Genomic DNA, 7,828 nt, shown 5'->3' with positions numbered 1-7,828 from the left:
AGTTCTGAAATTGCTTTGCCCATACTGCTACCATTAACAACCCTACTAAAAAGAGTTCATGACTCGTTTGCACTTTTCTTTCCTCATCCCCTCCAAAACTGAGGCCACACTGTTTTCATACATTTCTTGGATTAGTTTTTTCTTTTAAACTTTTTCCCATTCATTGTGGTCATGTTATTCATTTGAAATACATTACACTTATTTATTTCAATTGGCATTTGCTTTTGGGTTCCCCCTCCTCATTCTTAATTGATTTATTTTTTGAATATGTAAGATATTAACATGCTTTCGAAAGTCAAAACTATACAAAGAGTTATACTCAGAGAACAGCCATTCTCTCCTGTGTCCCTTCCACTCATCCCCTCACCCTTACTCCTTGCAGAAAACAAATTTCATTGTTTTCTGGTTTATCCTGCCTGTGTTTCTTTTTGTAATGATAATGTATATTTTCTTATTTCCCCTCTTTCTTCCACAAAATATAACATATTATATGGTCTTTTGCGCTTTGCTTTTTAAAATTTAATATCTCCTGGAAATCATTCTGTATTGTTCCTAGAGATCTTTCTAGTTCTTCTTTACTGCTGCATAATACTCCATTGTACGGATGTATTATAGTTTATTTAATCAACCTGTCCACTTAGATATTAGGTAGTTTCTAATATTTTGATATTACAAATAATGCAATATATTATTGCATTATTAAAGTAATAAAGTGCTGTGATTACAGGCGTGAGCCACCACACTTGGCCAAATTTACTTCTTAAAAAACTATTTATAATATAACAAAAATGACCACAAATTCTAGAGAAAAATAGGCAAAATACATAAACAGACAATCCACTAAGAGCTATACAAAGATAGTCTTGGCTGGGCACGGTGGCTCACGCCTGTAATCCCAGCATTTTGAGAGGCCGATGCAGGCAGATCACAAGGTCAGGAGATCGAGACCATCCTGGCTAACACGGTGAAACCCTGTCTCTACTAAAAATACAAAAAAACCTAGCAGGGCATGGTAGTGGGCACCTGTAGTCCCAGCTACTTGGAAGGCTGAGGCAGGAGAATGGCATGAACCCGGGAGGCGGAGGTTGCAGTGAGCCGAGATCACGCCACTGCACTCCAGCCTGGGCGACAGAGCAAGACTCCGTCAAAAAAAAAAAAAAGAGTCTTAAACATAATATAAAAAGACATTCAACTTTATTCATAGTAAGAGAAATGCAAATTATTAAAATGATGTTAAGATATCATTTCTCATCAGATTGGTAAAAAAAGTCAAAAGCTTGATACAGTGGATGTATTACTTTGTACATATGTGATTTTGAATTATTGGGGGTATAACTTAAGGATACATTTCTACAAGTGGGATTGCTGTGTTGAAGAGTAAATTTGTATGTAGTTTTGTTATATATTGCCATATTCCCATCAGCAACGTATGAGAATACCTCTCAATGTACTCTCATACATTGCATCTTATATTGAGGATGAGATGTTTTCTTGCATCCTCACCAACAGAGTGTATTGTCAGGTGTCCTGAATCCTTTTGGACTGCTATAACAAAATACAGTCATGTGCTGCATAGTGACATTTCAGTCAACAATGGACCACATATATGATGGCGGTCCCATGATATTTTGATAGAACTGAAAAATTGCTATGGCTTAAGTGAGATTGTAGCCATCATAACATAGTAGTGCAACACATTACCTTTTCCATGTTTAGATATGTTTACCATTGTGTTACAATTGCCTACAGTATTCGGTATAGCAATGTGTCCTAAAGGTTTGTAGCCTAGGAGAAATAGGCTATACCATATGGTCTAGCTGTGTAGTAGGATGTACCATTTAGGTTTGTGTAAGTACATTCTATGATGTTCACACAACAAGGAAATTGCCTAATGACACATTTCTCATTACATTGTTGTAAAATGATGCATGACTGGCTTATAAACAACAGAAATGTATTTCTAACAGTTCTGGAGGCCTGGAAGTTCAAGATCAAGGCACTGGCAGATTTGGTGTCTAATGAGTGCCCACTTCTCCTTAGAGGGTCTTTTCAGTATGTCCTCACATGGCAGAAGGAGAGAATGATCTTTCTAATCCCATTAAGGGTTCTGTCTTCATAATCTAGTCACCTCCCAAAGGCCCCACCTGCTAATACCATCACCTTTGGGGTTAGGATATTAATTTTGGGGGGATATAAACATTCGGTCCACTGTATCAAGCTTTTGACCTTTTTATTTTTTTTTTTGAGGCTGGAGTGCAGTGGCACGATCTCGCTCATTGCAACCTCCGCCTCCTGGGTTCAAGTGATTCTCCTGCCTCAGCCTCCTGAGTAGCTGGGACTACAGGCACGTGCCACCATGCCATGCTAATTTTTTTTATTTTTAGTAGAGATGGGGTTTCATTGTGTTAGCCAGGATGGTCGCTTTTGACTTTTTTTGCCAATCTGATGAGTGAGAAATGATATCTTAACATCATTTTAATAATTTGCATTTATCTTACTATGAATAAAGTTGAACATCTTTTTATATATGTTTAAGACTATCTTTATATAGCTCTTAGTGGATTGTCTGTTTATGTATTTTTGCCTATTTTTCTCTAGAATTTGTGGTCATTTTTGTTATAGTTTAAATAGTTTTTAAGAAGTAAATTTGGCCAGGTGTGGTGGCTCATACCTGTAATCCCAGCACTTTGGGAGGCCAAGGCAGGAGGATGACTTGAGGCAAGGAGTTCAAGACCAGCCCTGGCAACATAGTGAGACCCTGTCTCTACAAAAAAATTAAAAAATTAAAAATTAACCAGGCATGGTGGCGCACACTTGTAGTCCCAGCTACTCAGGAGGCTGAGGCAGGAGGATCATTTTATTCCAGGAGCTCAAAGTTACAGTGAGCTATGATTGTGCCACTGCACTCCAGCCTAGGGTGACAGAGTGAGACCCTGTCTCAGACAAAAAAATGAAGAAGAAGAAAGAAAGAAAGAAAGAAAGAAAGAAAGAAAGAAAGAAGGAAAGAAAGAAAGAAAGAAAATAAATTTAAGACGTCAGCTCTTTATCTGTGATACATATTGTGAATATTGTATCCCAGTTTGTCATTTCCTTTTCTTATGTTTCGTCATGTAAAACATTTTTATTTTTATATGGTTACATTTATCAACATTTTATTTGTTTTGCCTCTGTATTTCAAATTATAGTTACAAAGCCTTTCCCTACACAGAGGTTAAAAAGGAATTCACCCAAGTTTTCTTCTAGAACTTCTATAGGTTTTTTTTTTCCAATAAAGCTCTTGATCCATTTTGAGTTTATTCTTGTGTGTGGTATGAAGGGTGAATCTAACCTTTTTCACTCCCAAATAGCTCTAATATGTTTTTTAAAGCCTAGAAGGTAATTCTCTGAATTGCTAGTAATAATTGGCTTTGGATTCTTGAACTATAGTTGACTTAGTTTTTGCTCTTTTTCACTCTTGCCCAGGCTGGAGTATGGTGGTGCAATCTGGGCTCACTGCAGCCTCAACCTCCCAGGCTGAAGGATCCTCCTGCCTTAGCCCCCTGAGTAGCTGGTACTCTAGGCATACGCCAACATACCTGGCTAATTTTTTTTTAGAGACAGTTTTCACCATATTGCCCAGGCTGGTCTCAGACTCCTGGGCTCAAGCGATCCTCCCACGTCTGCCTCCCAAAGTGCAGGGATTACAGACGTGAGCCACCACGCCTGGCCCCAATCTTTCTTTAGTGAACATTTTTTTTCCCCGTGGGAGAAAAGATTTTCGAGAAGAAATAGAGAACTATGACAAGGACATTGGCATTCTAGAGGTCATGAGTGTCATTAATATTGCTTCCATCCTCAGAACTGATAGCATCTACAGTCTTTACTGTGTAGCTTAGGACTTCATTTACACTTGCCCGTATTATTTCTAACTGTTTCATAAATGTATTTTCTTCTCAATTAGATTGTGATTGTATATCCCATAAGTGCACATAGACATGATAGGCAGCTTGTTTTCTGATTTTTACTTGAGTACATATTGTAACTACTTTTACATACCCTTGAATAGTTCATTGTGTATCTAACAGTAATAAAAAAATACTGATATTAGTTAATTTAAGTATTCCGGGCTGGGTCAGAGAAAGTGGTAGTAGATTTAATTCCATTTCTTAATCTCCTTTGTCTAGGCTCCAAACACTTTTTGTACACATATATATATATCCCAGTCTTAAGGGAGATTATACATTAATTAACATATTTTACAGATGAGAACATAGAGACTTAGAAAGTGAAGGAAATAGTTTTAATGGTTTTTAAAATTTTTGAGCCCTATTTCATTTTAAAAGAAATTAAAAATTTTATTTATTACACTTTGCTTTATGTGAGAGTGAATCCTAGAAAAGTTTCTGTATCATGATTTCAATGCTGGCTAAATGATGATAAATAAAAATTGCATACATGTATTCATATATAAAACCTCAAACACATACACACAATCTATCACCAAGATTAGATGGACTCTCTCTTGTTCTTCTGCAGACTAACCTAAAGTTTAGGTTTTGTTTATACTTTTTCTCCAAGGCTTTTGTTGCTATTTCTACAAAGTTGATGTTACCCATAAAATATTTTGGGGAGACAGACACACTGTGATTTATCCAGGGATCTGTACCCCTTTAGGAATGTCACTTTATGGTTTATGTCTTTGCCTTATATACTTTTCTTCTCCTTTTCCTCCTGGTGAATTCCAACTTAAATTTTAGAAATCTAACTTCATCATCACCTCCTTTGTGATATGTTTCTTGACAGAATTAAGCAGTCCTTGTTAGTGCATCTGTGCCTTGTACATACTTCTTTTGCTGTATTTATCATACTGCAGGGCATTTCTATGTTTACAGGTGTTTCCCCTACCAGTATGTTAACTTCTTGAGGGTAGAGCCATGTGCTCAGTATTTGATTACTTAACTGACTGGGTAGTGATAGAGGAGTAACATGAATGGCTGTCCAGGGGCATCAGCCTGGTGGAAAATGTTGAGAGTTGGTGGTGCACAACATTATTGTGGCTCTCTGGGAAAAGGAATTTCTTAAATCTTCTTTCTACTCTGTGAAGGTTCTAATGGGAGAAAGCACCGATATTTGTAGGACCCAGAATTCTTCTTACAAATTTTATTTTTATTTATTTATTTTTTGAGATAGAATCTTGCTCTGTCGCCCAGGCTGGAGTGCAGTGGCACGATTTTGGCTCACTGCAACCTCCACCTCCTGGGTTCGAGCAACTCTCTGCCTCAGCCTCCCAAATAGCTGCATTACAGGTGTGCGCCACCATGCCCAGATAATTTTTTTGAATTTTTAGTAGAGACGGGGTTTCACCATCTTGGCTAGTCTGGTCTCGAACTCCTGACCTCAGGATCTACGTATCTCAGCCTCCCAAAGTGTTGGGATTACAGGCGTGAGCCACTGCGCCTGGTCACGAGTTGTATTTTTTTACATAAACAACAATTAAGAGAATTTAAATGAGAAAACATACCCACAGTGTCACTATCAAATCATCAGCTATTTTCATTTTTCCCTGTTTCTGGAGGTATTTATTCTTAAAATGTTGGATTGCTTCTATAAAGTGTTTTATTGTTTCCTGTATTTTAATTTTACACAATAACTCCTCCTGATTTTAGGTTTTAAATGCCTTGTAGAGAGGGATCACTGTCATAATGCATTTTTATATCAACTTTACCACTTAAGCTCAAAGCAAGTATTCAGATTCTTGACGGATATTATTCAAGCCACCAAAGTATTTTTAGAGCCTGTAATAGTTCAGATACTATATAGGCTGTCAGTATACAAAATTGAGTAAGGTGTAATCCCTGCCTTTACAAAAGTTGTAATCAAGGAGTCATAACTAAAGTACCATGTATACATAGTATACAGAAACCATTCATAGAGACGAATGTGAGTTGCATAGGAAATATTTATATTACTACCCATATAAAGTTCTTGAACTGAACCAAGGTTAAAGAATGATATAATAATAATTATTATTATTGTTAATTGTTATTATTATTATTTGAGATGGAGTCTTACTCTGTCACCCAGGCTGGAGTGCAGTGGTGCCATCTGGGCTCACTGCAACCTCCACCTCCTTGGTTCAAGCTATTCTCCTGCCTCAGCCTCCCAAGTAACTGGGATTACAGGCGTGTGCCACCACACCTGGCTAATTTTTTTGTATTTTTAGTAGAGATGGAGTTTCACCATGTTTGCCAGGCTGGAGGAATGACATAATTATAATTATTATCCTGATTTGGCATTTGTTCATTTAACATACACTTTTGAGTGCCTATGCTAAGGAGTAGCCCCCAATTAGTCTCTAGAACATGTCATTTTCATTATAGCAATTCTAACTCGCTGATAATAGTTTGCTTATTTATTTGTGTTTTGTGTGTTTGTTTGTTGTCTATTTTTCCCCCCTAGAATGTAAGCTCCATGTGAAAAGCACCTAGCAGGCACTTTTTTGTTTTTTTGAGACGGAGTCTCGCTCTGTCACCCAGGCTGGAGTGCAGTGGCGTGATCTCGGCTCACTGCAACCTCCACCTCCTGGTTTCACTCCATTCTCCTGCCTCAGCCTCCTGAGTAGCTGGGACTACCGGCACCCGCCACCACGCCCAGCTAATTTCTTTTTGTATTTTTAGTAGAGACAGGGTTTCACCATGTTGGCCAGGATGGTCTCGATCTCTTGACCTCGTGATCCACCCGCCTCGGCCTCCCAAAGTGCTGGGATTACAGGAGTGAGCCACTGTGCCCGGCCAGTAGGCACTTATGAGTGCCAGGCACTCTTCTGGGAATACAGTATTGAACAAAACAACATGGGCTCTTTTCACATGGAGCTTATATTCTAGTGGGGAAAAACAGACAACAAACAAACACACAAAAACCAAATAAATAAGCGAACTATTATCAGCAAGTAAGAATTGTTATAATGAAACTGACATGTCCTAGAGACTGACTGGGGGCTACTCCTTAGGTGGCAACCATTTAAGATCCCTCTGAGGAAACGACATCCAAACTGATACCTGAATGACAAGAGGGAGCCAGCCTTGCAAAGATCTGAAAAGATCTTTAGGCATAGAAAATAGCAAATGCAAAGGCCCTGGGGCTGGTACACAGTTGGTGTGTTTAAGGAACAGCAGGTTAGTGTGTGTGGCTGGAACTGGACTAAACTAACAAGAAAGTGACTGGACATAGGGTTGGAAAAGTAGGCAGAGGCCAGGTAATGTAAGACCTTCTAGGTTAGGGTAAAGAATTTTAATTTTATTCTAAATACAGTGGCAAATTTTGGAGAATTTTGAGCAGAGGAGTGATATCCAATTTACATTTTAAAAAGCTCTTTTGTAGGAAATTCATAGTTAGGAGGTCATTATGGTAGTCCAGGGTGGAAATGATGGTGACTTGTCTAAGTGATGGTAGTAGCTGGTAGCAGTGGAGATAGGAATAAATGAAAGGATTTGTGATATATTTTGGAGGTAGAGTTGACAAGACTGGGATTAAATGTGGTTGGTTAAGGAAAGAGTGGATTCAATGTCTTGTAGGATTTTTGACTTAAGCATCTATCTATGTAGAGGGTCATGCAATTTACCGAAATAGGGAGGAATAAGTTTGAAGATGGGATTGGAAATTCATGTTCTTTTTTGAGAATGTTAAATTTGAGTTGCCTGTTACACTTCTAAGCAGAGATGGCAACAGGATATGTAGTTCTGGACTTCATGAAAGAAGTACTTGTATAGAAATACAAATGTGGTGGCTGAGGGCGGTGGCTCACGCCTGTAATCCCAGCATTTTGGGAGGCCGAGGCAGGCGGATCACC

This window comes from Pongo abelii, chromosome 4, assembly GCF_028885655.2.
Source record: "Pongo abelii isolate AG06213 chromosome 4, NHGRI_mPonAbe1-v2.0_pri, whole genome shotgun sequence".
NCBI lineage: Eukaryota > Metazoa > Chordata > Mammalia > Primates > Hominidae > Pongo > Pongo abelii.
The sequence above is the reverse complement of the archived record's forward strand: the minus strand, read 5'-3'. Positions refer to the sequence as shown.